Below are 14,940 nucleotides of genomic sequence, written 5' to 3' on the forward strand. Positions count from 1 at the left end.
CAAGGTACCAAGATACAGACTAAGAGATGACAAACTACTTTTGACAAGGTGATCAACAATGATTAGAGGACTCTGAGCTGAGGTTTAAAGTTTGAGAAGGAGCTAGACATTCAGAGTGGAAGAAATAGTCCAGGCACTGGGAACAACATCTGAAAACACCTTAGGAAGTGAAATTTCTCCGCATATTCCAGGTACTAAAAGACCAGCGTGGCTGGAGCATATAAATGAGGGGAAATGAGGTTGTAGAGAAGGGCCAGATCAGAGAGTGAGGAGTACACGAACAGGCAGAATTTGCCATTGACCAGTTTCTGTTTTTCTTCATTTATTCACATTTTTCTATGCAGTCATGAGCCAATGAATGTTTTTAAGAAGAGGCATCATTACTTATTATGAAGAGTGACCTGCAATAGAACAAACTATGGAATTAGAGCAAACTACGAAGGCTGTACCTGGAACCCAGGTAATTCTGATGATGGCCTAAACGAATTTGGTGGCACTACAGATATACAGAACAGGGCGGAAGAGGTACGTCTGAGAAGTGTAACTGAAGAGAACTGCATCTGGATAATAAGACTGACAGAGCTAAATGTGGCCTGGTTAGGGATGAACTGCCATCAAGGGGAAGGGAAAGCAATCGGCACTTGATGGATGGTTGAAGCATTGATTCAAATGATAGAGGAGGGGGTGGGAATGGATCTGAGAACAGAGTTTTAGGAAGTTATGACTATTATGACATTTAGAATGACCCATTCACATTAATGAACATTAAGCTCCTTTATGAGGTTAGAAAAATACCATATAAATCCTTCCAGTACTTCACACATTTTTACATATACCTAACAGGAACAGATAACAAATAAACATTAGTTTTCATTATTCATGCAAAATGTAAGATTGTATTTTTTTGTCCTTGCCACAGAGAAAGTAGGTTGATCATATTAAAAAAAGGTTAATGGGACCCTTCTTATCCCACCTATGAATTTTTCACTTTTCTTTGTGGCCAAAACTCATCTCATCCACAGGTAGCAAAAACACAAGCACTACCACAGGAGGGCTCCCATGATTCTCTCCGGGTCCTAGGAGACACAAGGAGGCACCAAAATGCTCCTGGCAGAGAGCCAGACCTGACTCATCTTTCTTCGGTAGAAGCATCAGGTACCCAGTGAGCCCTGCCCTGCACCAGGAGAACCATGGCGACGGTGTACCTAGCCTCTATAAAAATATGTCCCTGTGCCCCATGACTGCATGGCGGCTTGCTCCCAGAAGCGAACCTCTAGTACACAGGTACTTTGAACACCTACAAAATACAAAAACGACCTTAAGCCAAGCTATTATCAGTTGCCTATATAGAGGGCACATTCTCCATTATATCAAATGCCACATTTTGTCTAACATTTTGTTGTGAATAAATACTCACCACTCTAACAATCACGATAATTCCACATATAGGGATCAGATTAGACTAGCTTTCAAATAATCAATAATTTTTTAAATCCTAACAAAGTAAATTCTACTTTAAAAGTTTCAAAGTAATAGAAAAAGAATTAGGAGACTCCTCAATAAAATGAACTAATTAATACTTGGATTTGGTTTGCATTATTTATATTCACAGGTTTTATTGATGTTAAAGCAAAAAAAATGTGCAAGTATATCTTAAAATATCAAAAGAAAGAAAGGAAAACGTCTCCCTCCTGCCCACAGGGAAGGAGGAGAAATGGAAAAGAATATTGTGTTTCTGAAAAGAACTTGACCTCCCAAACACTGACATTCTGCAACTGCAAATCCATCTTTTAAAATCTCACGTTGATTTGGCCTTTGTCTTACTGAAGTGGGCTTTTTAGAAACCCTGCTAAGCTTCTTCCACATAGAAACTGCTCTTACCTTCAAAGGAGCTATATGTTCCTGGGAATGCTTCAACTGTAATAAAACCCCACTAAAAGAATGAATTAAGTTTTTGCTATAATCTCAAAGTTGGCATTAAATTTTCTGGTTTAGTAACTTTGGTTTGATCTTGTAACTGTCTTTCATACAAGTAACGGAAGTATTTTTTTTTTCTAAAGGTAAATGACAGTTTCAGTTGAAGTTGATCAAAAGTTAAAATGATTTGAATCTTATCTGAATTTCACTATAAAAGTCTTAAATCCGAAAAGCAAACTGCGGGGAGAAATGGGGCTCAGCTGTCTTGTCAACTATTCGTGTTTGTGTGCTCTGAAGTGGTGCGGCGTTTCTTGGCTGTCCCCACAGGTAGTAACAATCAGCTGCTGGTTCTGCACCCTCGCATTTGCCAGTGGGAAACATCGCACGTTTTTGTTCCTAAAGAATACGACCTGTCCCTGGTAATGGGAAAAAAAAAAAAATCCAACAACTCCGCTAGCATCGACAAGATAACAGACGGCAAACCATCAGGTACAGCTGCCTTTCCCTTTCCACACTTTCAGAAGCTGGCAGCAAACTCACAAGGTGAGTTGCTCAGCCCTGCAAAGGAAACAGTTGCTACTCCAGCTCTTCTGGCCCCCACCCGGCGGAGCTTTCCCCCTCTCAACAGTCCTGGTCCGGTGGTCAAAGACGAGAGATGCGAATAAGGACACAGGTGGGTGTGGCGGTTGAGGGGAGGACTAGTGAAACTGGTTGCTTCCCTGCCCGCAGCACCAGAGGAGAAAGACAAACGGCACTTACTTGCAACCTTGCCCGCGGGTCATGCCCACCCAGTGCACCCGTAGAAGGGCGCAGGCTTCGGGGACCCTTCCTCGCTCCTGGCCTCTTTCCCCCGGCGTTTTCTTTGCTGCTGCTTCTCCCTCTTTCTTTATGCTCCTGTTGCTCAGCAGACGTCTGCCACTACCAGCCTCTGGCACCCAAGCTAGCCCAGCCCCAGCCAGCTGCGCCGAAGAATTGGACACCGGACACCCGCGCGGGAGCGCTGGCGAGGGCTGGCACAGAGACTGTGCCCCTCCTTCTCGGGCGCGCCCAGGCCCGCTGCAGCCCCGCCCCACCGCAGGCCCGGCAAAGCTCCTTCTCCTTCCACTCCCGGAGACCCGCCCTGTCCCCATCCACCCTCCCTCCTGCCCTCCTCTAGTGCTGGCGGCGCAGGGGTGGGACCCAGCTTGGGGCGTGGTGGTGGCGATGCTGCAGCATCTCCACTGTGTGACAAGTAGAAGACAGAGGAGGGGTCGCGACCTTTCATTTACAGAGACCCTATGGGGTGGGACGTGTGTGAGTGTGAGTGTTTGTGCAGGCAAGCAAGCGCTGGTGGGAACGTGTGTGTCTAGCATCCATCCAAAAGAGCAGCCCTTCCCTTACCTTACTCCCGCCCCATTACCCCTTCCTCCCTTCCTGCTCAGCAGAATCTGCTAGCATTTCCGAGAAGACACTTAGCGTGGCTTGGTGGAAAGCCGAAGGAGAACTCCCGGCAGAGGAGGTGGGGACCAATGGCAAAGGCCCAAGCAATGCCTTCTGGCCGCTGGGCTCCAAGGATTGGAGACCGGGATTCACATCCTTCCCCTGGGGCTTTGCCCACAGAGAACGGGCGGTGGCGCGCAAGACTTAATCTAGGATATGATTTTTTCTTTTCTTCTTCTTCTTTTTTTAATCGATCAATCCGGTTGCTGAGTTTTCCAGGCAAGGAAAGAACACATTTTCTTTCTAAAGTGTAGGGAGGAGTCAGAGGTTGTTGTGCGTGGAGAGGGAGACGTGGGGGAGAGGCTGCTTTCTTAGAGCAGGGATCCACCATCAATCACAAAGGTTCTGTGTGAGCTGGGTAGGGGTGACTGTGAAAATAAATTATTTTAAACCCGTGTGGATGTGTGTTTTCTATAGCAGTCTGCTGGAAGGAAGATTAATGAAACCAGCACTGAATTATCTTTCTCGAAGAGAAACATTAAATTTCCACCAAGGGAAAAAGTCAAAGGATTACTTTGGGGCGGAGTGGGTTTCTGGATCCAGGCGTTAAAAAGGGGCAGATCCCTTTGCAGTATAAATCCGAATGATGGGCCTTTGCAGCACTGGTGTTGTTTAGTTTCCACACCTTCTATTATGGACATGATATTAGTGGTAAACACACCAGGACTTATCCTTCCTTGCTGCTTATTGAGCTTCTGAGGTTTGACCTGAGCTTTTCGTCTTTACATTCTCGACTTGTGCAGTGTGCTACTGAAGAAAGGAAACTTTGTTTCTGAGGATCTCCGCTGAAGGGTGAATGAACTTGGTCACTCGGGGTTAATTCGCAATGTCAAGTCACCTCTTCCTTGACTGGTTGCAGACATAAGAAGAGTTCAACTGTACTAGGTGACAGCCTTTTTGATTAGATGCAATCAATACCACTTTCTTTTCTTGGCACCTTCAAGTTCGCCTGCAAGTAAATTGTCACTGAGAAATAAAATGAGCTCAAGCAACCCTTTCTCTTACAGCTCTCTGCCATCTGATCTCCTTTCTATCAGGGAAAAATCCATGACACAATAATTAGAATGCACAGGATTTAAAAACTACGTTATATTTTTCCTTGAGAGGATAAATTAGAACATAAAGACTCTAGCTGATTAAGACAACTAAAAACTTGCTCTAAAATTATACAATTTATTAATATGATTAACACAGATTTGATTAGTGAATTCCAAAATATTCAAAGTTAATCACCTTCAATGATTAATGTCAGATAGCAGTACCCAGAAAACATCACCTGGGATAGTGATGGGATATTGGGCTGGGTCACAACACTGGTTGAAGTTTTAATATATATTAAGTATTATTTTAAAACTTTACTTTTTAACTTATTTAACCTATTTAACCCATACAACTCTTACAGGTAGGTAATATTATCATCCCATTTTTGCAGGTTAAAAAAACTAAAATATGAAGGATTCAACAACCTTCCCAAGGCCGCACAGCTCATATATGAAAGAGCCTATAAGCTCACTATATTTTAAGTAGTCCGGCTTTGGAGACTGTGCTTAATTAAGTACCTTTAGAGGGAAGTGGCTGTTCCATGTGCAACAAAGACAATACACATATTTAGAAAATATTACCCAGGCTACATTATAATTATGAATTGAAAATAAAACAGGTAAGTGTAGAAGAAAAAATAAACAAAGTAAGCAAAGCTCTCAATAATGTATTTATTCACAAATAAGCCTGTTGACTGAAATCAAGCATGTCAGGTAAGTTAAATCTGATCAGAGTGTTGGGGAGAGAGTACAGAAGCTGCTTCCTGATCTACCAGTTAGTACTAGGTCTTTCTGTGGGCATATATCCTAATCCCGGTGCATTGCAGTTTCCTCCTCTGTAAATTGGAAGGTGTGCGCAAATTAAATTTTAAGGTCCCTTCTTTTAGATTTCTTTTATATAAATGTGTGCAATTTTCTAAGTAAAATCTAAATTGAATATCCTTTCATTGAAACATACTTTTACCAGGAAATTGTTGTTTTTAGTACCATGCATTTATATTTTCTTTACAAAGGCCACTTTTGGAAGAGAAAAAAAATCAAATGAAACAATTTGGTAGAAGCTATAGTCTCGTTTGAAGCTTTCTTTACTTCACCGGTTTCTGACTGTTTCTGACTCTTCAGAGATACCCCAGCGCAAAAGCTAGCACAGTGCAGACAGTGGACACTCTGTACATACTATTAATTTGCAAAAGTGTAGTTCAAAATCAGTTTCCTCCTCCCTCATTCAATTTTGATAAATGCTACCTCTACTGCCACCTGGTGTTCAAAATAAGTCAAAAGTCTTAGAAAGTCATCTAAAAACCTTTCACATTAAAAGAAAATTTTTTTAGGGCAGTTTTAAGTCTACAATAAAATTGAGTGGGAGGTACAGAGATTTCTCATATCCCCCTTACCCCCACACATGCACAGCCTCTCCCATTATTTACATCACTCACCAGAATGGCACTTTTTGTTTTGTTACCTGAGGATGAACCTGCATTGACACGTCATCATCATCCAAAGTCCACAGTTTACCTTAGAATTGACTCTTGGTGTTGTACCTTCTATGGGTTTGCACAAATGTATAATGATGCATATCCATCATTATAATATCATACAGAGTACTTTTCACTGCCCTAAACATTTTCTCTGCTCTGCTTATTCATCTCTTCTTCCTCCCTCTGCACCCCTGGCAGCCATTAATCTTCTTATAGTCTCCACAGGTTTGCCTTTTCCAGATGTCATATTGTTGGAAGCAGAAAGTATGTAGCCTTTTCAGATTGGCTTCTTTCACTTAGTGATATGCCTTTAAATTTCCTTCATATCTTTTAATGCCTTGATAGCTCATTTTGTTTGGCGCTGAAAAATATTCCATTGTCTAGATATATGACATTTGATTTATCTATTCACCTACTCATTCACCAAAGGACATCTCAGTTGCTTCAAGTTTTAGCAATTATGAATAAAGCTTCTATAAATATCTATGCTCAGGTTTTCACGTGGACATAAATTTTCAACTTCTTTGGGTAAATACCAAAGTGTACAATTGCTGGATCATATTCTAAGAGTATGTTTAGTCTTGTAAGAAGTTGCAAAACTGTCTTCGTAATTGCTGCACCAGGTTGCATTCCCACCAGCGGTGTATGAGAGTTTCTGCTCTTCCACATCCTGACCAGCATTTGGTGTTGTCAGTGTCCCAGACCTTGGCAACTGTAATAGGTGTGTAGAGGTATCACATTGTTTCAACTTGCATTTTCCTAATGACATGTGATGTGGAGCATCTTTTCACGTATTTATTTGCTGTATGTATATCTTCTTCTCTATATCTAACACGTCTATTAAGATTTTGGGCTCATTTTAAATAGGATTTTTGTTTTCTTATTGTCGAGTTTTAGGAGTTCTTTGTATATGTTGCATAGCAGTCCTTTATTGGAAGTACCTTTTGCAAATATCTCCTCCCCATGTGTGGCTCTTCTTCTAATTCTCTTGATATTGTCTTTCACAGAGCAGAGTTTTTAATTTTAATGAAGTCCACTCCTCAATTCTATCTTTCATGGATTGTGTCTTTGGTGTTATACCGAAAACATCATCACCATATCCAAGGTCATCTACGCTTCCTCCTATGTTTCCTTCTAGGAGTCTTATTGCTTCGCATTTTACATTTAGGCCTGAGATCCATTTTGTATTAATTTTTGTAAAGGGAGTAAGGTCTGTATCTAGACTCACTTATTTTTTTGCATGTGGATATCTTTTTGCAAGTGGTGGTGTTCCAGCACCATTTGTGGAAAATACCATCTTTGCTCCATTATATTGATCAGAGAATTTATTACATACTGTGCTTTAGTAGCTCTGTGGTAAAAAGGGGGATATTATCTGAATAACCAGCCGTCCATATGTACTTCTGATTTATAGACACCCCCTCCCCCGAAATATGTATCTGAACAAGACCATCAGTGAAGTAGAAACTGAAATCCAATTGGTACAATTACTTTTCCTGTTCTCTTAGGCCATCAGCTCACATTAAGGGATGTTATAAACATCAGCCTTACGGGAATTGGAGAAGGAAGAGGATGGCGACAGGAGGCTGAAACGATGGCTCCTGGCTAATTGTAGCTTTTAATAATCCAGCCTACAGGGTTTGGAAGTCCCCCACAGTACACGTACTTGAGAACTGATCTGGATCATCAAGCTGGATTGGCAGGGGCTTTGTATTTCTCAGGAATTGATAATGTGATGACTCTATTTTGATAGATTTATGTGATTATTTCTTTCAACATTCTTTTTATCAATCATTTTACTTTCTATCCCTTTTCCAGCATTTTAACTTTGTAATATGACTAGTAATGAGCTGAAAAAAAATGCAATCTTATCTTGTTTCTTTTCTACATTTAAGTTCAAAATCACTACGTTTAAACAAAGCTAAACAACCATGCTTAGGGTCAATATTAAAGAACATCTTTCCATTAAAAGAAAAGATGAAATAAATCTATCAAAGGGTGAAGCATACTGTAGTATTTAAAATTAGGCTTCCAAGGCAGGTGAGTCTCATTAACTGTGTTGGCCCGAGAAAGTTGTTTAAGCACTCTAGGGGCGAGTTCTGCCCTCTGGGAACAGTGATACCTGTCCTCGCGAGTCTGCTGAGTGTTGCGTAAGAGCATATGCCTGTGGAAATCTTACCACGGGGCTTGGCGCATAACACACATAGTTAATGCTCAATGACGAATACTTGAATAAACAGACTACTAGGTAGCTGAGTTTTTTGTGTGCTCATGACATGCCAGCCATTGGCACACAGTCACATTAAATCCTCATTTCAATCGATGCGGTAAGCATTTTTAGCACTCCTTTTTAACAAATAAGGATACTGGGGCCTATCTGGACAGTATAACTTTTTACACAAATAATAAATGATGCCATACTATCTTTTCTGAGTGGGGAAAAAAATCAACAACCAAAGGAGGGGGAAGAGAAGGAGGAAGGGAAAGAAGAAGGGAGGGAGAGCTAGAGAGAGGGAAAAAAGAGAAACAGTGTTTTTTTAGGTTGTTGGAACATGAAATACTCCTTCATTTCAAGGGCCTTTGACCACACAGCTCTCTCTGATTGGAAGGACACCCCATTCTTTGTTTAGCTAACTCTAGTCTTCCATTATTTCTCAGTTTAAAGCCAATTCTCGACTCCTATTGCAGGTTCAGGTTTTCCCTGCCTTATGCTTTGAACTTTCATCACACTTGACACAATTGTAACTACTTGGCTAATTATTTTTTTTAGCCTTGTCTGCTAAACCAAAGCTCTGAAAAGAGGAATAGATCTATAATACTTTATTATTATACCTTAATGCTAAAGGATGCCTGATAAAGAAAAGCTCATTTATGAAATGAATGAAATCATAAAGAGTAAACAGAAGTACACAAGTGAATATTAGTCTGATGTTGGTGAGATGTTCCATCAAGCAACATGTACCAATATGGAAATGAAAAATAAAACAGCACAGTAAACACTTACAACCTGTAAACACCAATTATGGGCCCCTGCCTGTCTCTTTTAATTCATCAGCTACACTCTCCTCCTGACTCACCTCATTCAAGCTCCTCAGTCTTCTTTCAGGGTTTAGAATCCACCAAAATTGTTTTGAGCTGTATTCTTTTCCTAGGGCTGCTGTGACTGTGTACCACAAACTGGTTGCCTTAAAACAACAGAAACTTATGTTCTCACAGTTCTGGAGGCCAGCAGTCTGAAGTCACGGTGTTGGGCAGGGTCGATTCTTTCTAAGAGGCTTTTGAGGGAGAATCGACTTGCTCCATGGCCTTCCTCTTGGCTTCTGGTGGGTTGCTGACATTTCTCGGCATTCCTTGGCTTGTAAATGCATCACTTAGTCTCTGTTTTCATGTGGTGTTCTCTCTCACGTGGTGTGTCTGTGTGGTGTCCAAATTGCCCTCTTCTTACAAGAGCACTTCATCTGATTAGCTCAGCCTAATCCATTATGTCCTCATCTCAAATTGATTGCATCTGCAAAGGCTCTATTCTCAGTAAGCTCACATGCACAGGTACTAGGCGTTAGGATTTGAACATTTCTTTCTGCAGGACAGTGCAACCCACACCACCATCCCGGGGTCTTAAAACTGCTGTTTCTTCTCCCTGGAATGATTTTCCCATCAGCTCTTAGCATGGCCAGCTCATTGTTCGTTAAGTCCCAGCCCAAATATCCCCTTCGCAAATCAGAATTGACTCCACACCAAATGTTCCTTTTCCCTGACCCCCCACTTCATTTACCATGTGTTTCCAGTCAGTCTCTGTTATGCTCTGTAGCTTGATTTTCTTCGTGCAGTTTTCACTAATAGGAAGTATCTTGTACACACTTTTGTTTTTTGGGTTGGGGTCCCTCTGTAGAATGTGGGAGCAGGAACGAATGTGGAAAGAAGACTCAGGAGCTTGAACATGGTGAGTCAGGAGGAGAGTGTAGCTGATGAATTGGAAGAGACAGGCAGGGGCCCCATAATTGCTGTTTACAGGTTGTAAGTGTTTACTGCGCTGTTTTATTTTGCTTTCCATATTGGTACATGTTGCTTGATGGAATATCTCACCGCCATCAGACCATCTGTAAAGAGCAGGAACCTTGTCGCTGTCAATTACCACTGTAGCCCTAGCATCTAGCATCGCGTCTGCAATGGAGCGAGCACGCAAAGTCTTGCTCAAAGAAACTGGGTCTATATATTCTGTCAGTTATTTATGGTCATGATAATAATGCATAACACATAGTCAAAAATATCACTGGCATCCAACATTGAGTATTAATTGCCACATTCAGGAGTCTCTGGGTGTTGGATAGGTGGCTCTGCTGATCCGGGCTGGGCTTACTCACACACCTGAAGGTTATTGGCTGCATGTGCCTAACCCGGGCTCATGTAGATTTACTTAAAACATTTTTCTTAAATTTGCCTGTGGGTAATTTGGTTGATAAAAGACAGTCCCTTTTTCTGAAGAAAAAGTTTTTCTGAAATTATGATGTAAGGTAGTGGGAGTGTGTAAGAAGTGGGAGTATGTCTCCTGCGGTGGTTTGGACAGCTTGGTTCCAATGGACAGATGGCACGTCACTCAGCAGGCTAGCCTAGGCACGTATTCGTGCTCACAGGCACAAGACAGTAAGTGGAGACCTGCACGATCTCTTTCAGCCTCAGCTCGGAACTGATGTGCAGAGCCTTTTGTCACATTTTAATGGCCAAAGCAAGTCACGTGGCCCAGCTCAGATTTGAGGGTGGAGAAAGGAATTTATCTTACTTACTCTTTAGAGAGATAAACTGTAACACCGCATAGCAAAGGGCATAGATACAAGAACGAGTGAAGAATTTGTACCATAAACGCAATCTACCACATGTGGATTTCTTTTAATGTTACCTTAACTCCATTGTAGAACAAGATGAGGTACTAATAAATCCATGGGTATATACAAATATGGGTTTTTCTTAATTTACGAAAACCAAATAAAGAGGCACTTCACGTCTTTTCACTTAAAAGTAATGAAGTGTAATAAGAGTGTGACTACATAGCCTTAAATCTTTTCTCTCTCATATGCTATCCTAAGAATCATCTGTAAAATGGGGATAATAATCATACCCATCCTATGGCTTTATTTTTTTATTTTTTTAAATTTTTAAATTATTTTATTGTTGTTCAATTACAATTGTCTGCATTTTCTCCCCACCCCTCTACCCTACCCCAGCCAAACCCACCTCCCTCCGCTGCTTCCACCCTCCCTCTTGGTTTTGCCCAGGTGTCCTTTATAGTAGTTCCTGAAAACCCTTTTCCCCACTGTCCCTCCCCCTCCCCTCTGGCTATTGTTAGATTGTTCTTAACTTCACTGTCTTTGGTTATATTTTGTTTGCTTTTTTCTTCTGTTGATTATATCCCAGTTAAAGGTGAGATCACATGGTATTATTTTTAAGGAGATAATACAGGTAAAATGCTTAGCATAGTACCTGGCTTATGTTAAACATGCACTAAATGATAACCACTACTATTAGCTATTGGCATTCATTATCGCGTAGGGCAGAAGTGGACTTCGTAGCATTATGCGTAAAATGCCTTTTACAAATTCTTCATTACTTTAACCACTAAAGTGTTTGATGCAGATTTATTTAAAACATTTTTCTTAAATTGCATGTGGGTAATTTGGTTGATAAAAGATACCCCCCAAAATCGGCTGCCCCCAGTATATCCATTATTTATACTGTAGACTGAATAAAGGAAAACCATGATCAGAATTAAGAATAAGACTAGTATTTGCTGCAATAAAATGAGCTATCCTGTAATTTATTAAAAATATATGTTACTAATCTATGATAATCTCCTGATTGGTACAATTTTATTGTCATTAATTCTACTAGAATCCAACTTAGGGCCCATCTTCCTATCTGAAAACCCTACTTCAATGTCACTCCTTCATTTGGATACACTTGATGGCTCAGCCAAAGAGTAACGACTACTTCTGAAGAAAAACTATTCCTGAAATTATAACGTAAGGTAGCGGGAATGTGTAGGAAGTCACTAGTTCAGAACATCGTTTTCCAATACCTTGGCTGAAGTTACTCTTTTCCATTATGGGATTAGGTTACATAAATAAGTAAAAAGGAAAGAAAGGACGGAGGGAGGGGGGAAGAAATAGAGAGAGCTGCAGGATCTGAGGGAAGCTGGAAAGGAAAGAAGAAAATCCTGAAAAAATCCTGAAGGAAGAAAGTAGAAGACGAAGGACGGAGGAAGGGAGGGAAAAGATCGCTGCTATTTTTTATGTTTGGAAATGTGATTGTCTTATTCTTTACATGTTTGTTTATAACTGTCTTTGCTATGCTTTCACAATTTATCTTCCATGTGAATTTTAGGATTAGCTTGCCTAGTTCCAACAATATTAAAAAACATTAATTGGAATTAATTTTAATATTTCTAATGTTGAGGCTTTCTTTCCATCTGCACACTTATTTAGAACTTTTACAAAAACAACTTAATATTTATTGAAAACTTCTCCATAATATTCTTCCTTATTTTTAAAATTAGAAATTTTAATTTTATACATGTTCGTATTCTCTTAAAAATTGTATATTATTTACTTGTGTGCAGGTTAGATGAAGCTCATTAAGAGTGTTCTTCAAGTCTTCTAAATCCTTACTAAGTTTTTATTACAAATATGTTGAAATATTTCTTTATATGAACATATAACTTTGCATTATAATTGTTGCTTTTTGCACCATCTGTTTTAATGCCACCTTATTAGGTTTATGTTTTTTCTTTGACCAATTGGTAGTGTCCTTCTTTTTCTCTATCAATGCATTTTATTATTATGTTGACCAAAAAGTTCATTTAGTTTTTTTCCATACGATGGCTCTAGTAGTGCTTAGCTGTCTTTAATGTTATTTGAAACAATTTGTTAGATTGTATTATGGCAGTTGTCATATCAGCGTGTATTTAAAAAGGCTTATTAAAATTGGTGACTTTTTGTGCAACCATATAAATATTGAAGATGGAAGATGATATGCAACATTTTATGTTTTATTATTTAAGAAAGGCAGAAACACAACTACAGTGCAAAAATAAAGATCTGTGCAGTGTATGGAGAATGTGCTATGACTGATTGAATATGCCAAAAGTGGTTTGTGAAGTTTCTTGGTGCTATTGACATTTTGGCCAAATAATTCTTTGCTGTGGGGCTGTCTTATGCATTGGAAGACATTTAGCAGCAACCCTGGCCTCTACCCACTAGAAGGCTATAGAGGGAGATGCCAACATACTCAAAATATCCAAATCAATAAAGTTATTGGTGAAACTGAAAAATGTGTCTTTATTTTATGGAAACATCTAAACAGACTTTTGGCCAGCCCAATATACATTTAATATTGTCTAATGTTAATATTGTGTAACCTCTTTTTTATTAGCATTTATGTTTCTATTTCTCTATTTTTAGTCTTACTCTAAGGTTTCCTCTTATATGTATATCCTCTAGGGAATATATATTTAGTTTGTTTTTTATTTATACAGTCTTAAAACTGTATTTTAGAACAAATTTTATTAAGTTACTTTTTTCTTATGTGTATTCTTGTGATTTTTATTTTTTTACTTTTTTTAAAAAAGCTTGTTTTTACTCTTTGTTTTTTTTTAATTTTCGTGTTTTGAGCTGAATACATGACAGATTACATTTAACCCTTGAACAAAGGGTTCACGGGTTCCCCTTCCTACCTTGTCTGACAGTTTTGATTGGATACTAGACATAGTGAATTTTACATTACTGAGTGATGCATTTTATTGTAGTACTTAAATGACTTTTAGATTAGCTTAGTCTTTTTGAGGCTTGCATTAAAGTGTATTTACGTTGGGTCCGGAGCACCCATTTCATATTAGGGCAGGGATTTTGAAACTTAGTTGTCTCAGAACCCCTCTGACAGATATCACAATTCTGGGTTGTCTGTCGTCCAATGTCTAAAAATAAATGTTTTATATCGTACATTTTTGTGAAGTTCTCTAGATTTTTTACAGTGAGATGACAATTCCCACCGCAGTTAATCTTTCATAAATGAAAGTAGAAGATCTTGAATTTAATTTTAAATAACTTCAAATTATTCCTCTTCCCCAATGATTGAACCTCGCACTAATGACAGTTTATACTTTTTTTTCTCTTCCACATTAGCATATTTAATTTTTATGCATTAAACCAACAAAGATAAGCAGAAATAACTAAGATATGGAGACCATAACCAAACAGAATAACAATATAAATAAAACTTTCTATAGACAATCAGCAACACTGAATCTCCAGAGCACCTAAATAACTATATAATCTGAGAGAGAAAAGTTAATTGGATAGAGTTAATATTATATAGAATTTACTGATAACTTAATAGCCACTGAGATGAAACAATATAAGCCAAAACAAAACATGCAGCAATCATTGTAATGCTTGTCTTTCCAATGCCTATAAATGTTTACTATAGTAATAACAATTCGTGGTATGTTTGAGATTGTATACCACATTTCAATCTTCTTGCTAAAGAAGATTTGTGTAAAAAAAGCAAGAAGCTTATATGGGTAGTACATGACTTGGCCATGGGGGACATGTACCCTGCCACTGCAGTCCACTTTAGCCAATTGTGTTGATAATTCTTGCTAGATGAGGTGAGTGAACAAAGGCTGTTACATTGTAGGTTTACCAAATAGTATGTGATTAGGGGATGGGGGAAGTGCCTACTATATTTTTGTAAAATAATAGAAAGGCAATGTGATCATATTGGAGATTAACGAGGGCTGTTCCAGGAAGGTGCTTGGAGCCTCCTGACAGTTCTTGTCACTGGTGTTAAGAAAAGGGACTAGCGTGGATTCACGTCTAACAAGCTCTTCCATTGGTAGTGCATCGGAAGTCGACACTGCCTTGCAAGCACTTGCCCAATTATAAGGCGGCCTCATGATAAGCTGCTTTTGGTTTTTACATACTCTGCCGTGGAAGGATTACTCTGGATTCTCATACTTGCGGCTTCAAAATAGTTCA

At 39.3% G+C, this 14,940-nt stretch overlaps 1 protein-coding gene across 4 annotated transcripts in view; it reads right to left on the minus strand.

Annotated features, from left to right (window-relative positions):
* Positions 1 to 2,947, minus strand: part of LOC112322249 (sodium channel protein type 9 subunit alpha) — a 134,780-nt gene extending 131,833 nt beyond the window's left edge. For all 4 annotated transcript variants that reach the window (XM_045187350.3, XM_045187348.3, XM_053918748.2 and 1 more), the window contains exon 1: positions 2,677 to 2,947. The gene's annotated coding sequence lies outside the window, so the exon portion shown is untranslated. The remainder of the gene's footprint in view (positions 1 to 2,676) is intronic.
* Between the last annotated feature and the right edge of the window lie 11,993 nt (positions 2,948 to 14,940).

Source organism: Desmodus rotundus, chromosome 2 (genome assembly GCF_022682495.2).
Source record: "Desmodus rotundus isolate HL8 chromosome 2, HLdesRot8A.1, whole genome shotgun sequence".
Classification (NCBI taxonomy): Eukaryota; Metazoa; Chordata; class Mammalia; order Chiroptera; family Phyllostomidae; genus Desmodus; species Desmodus rotundus.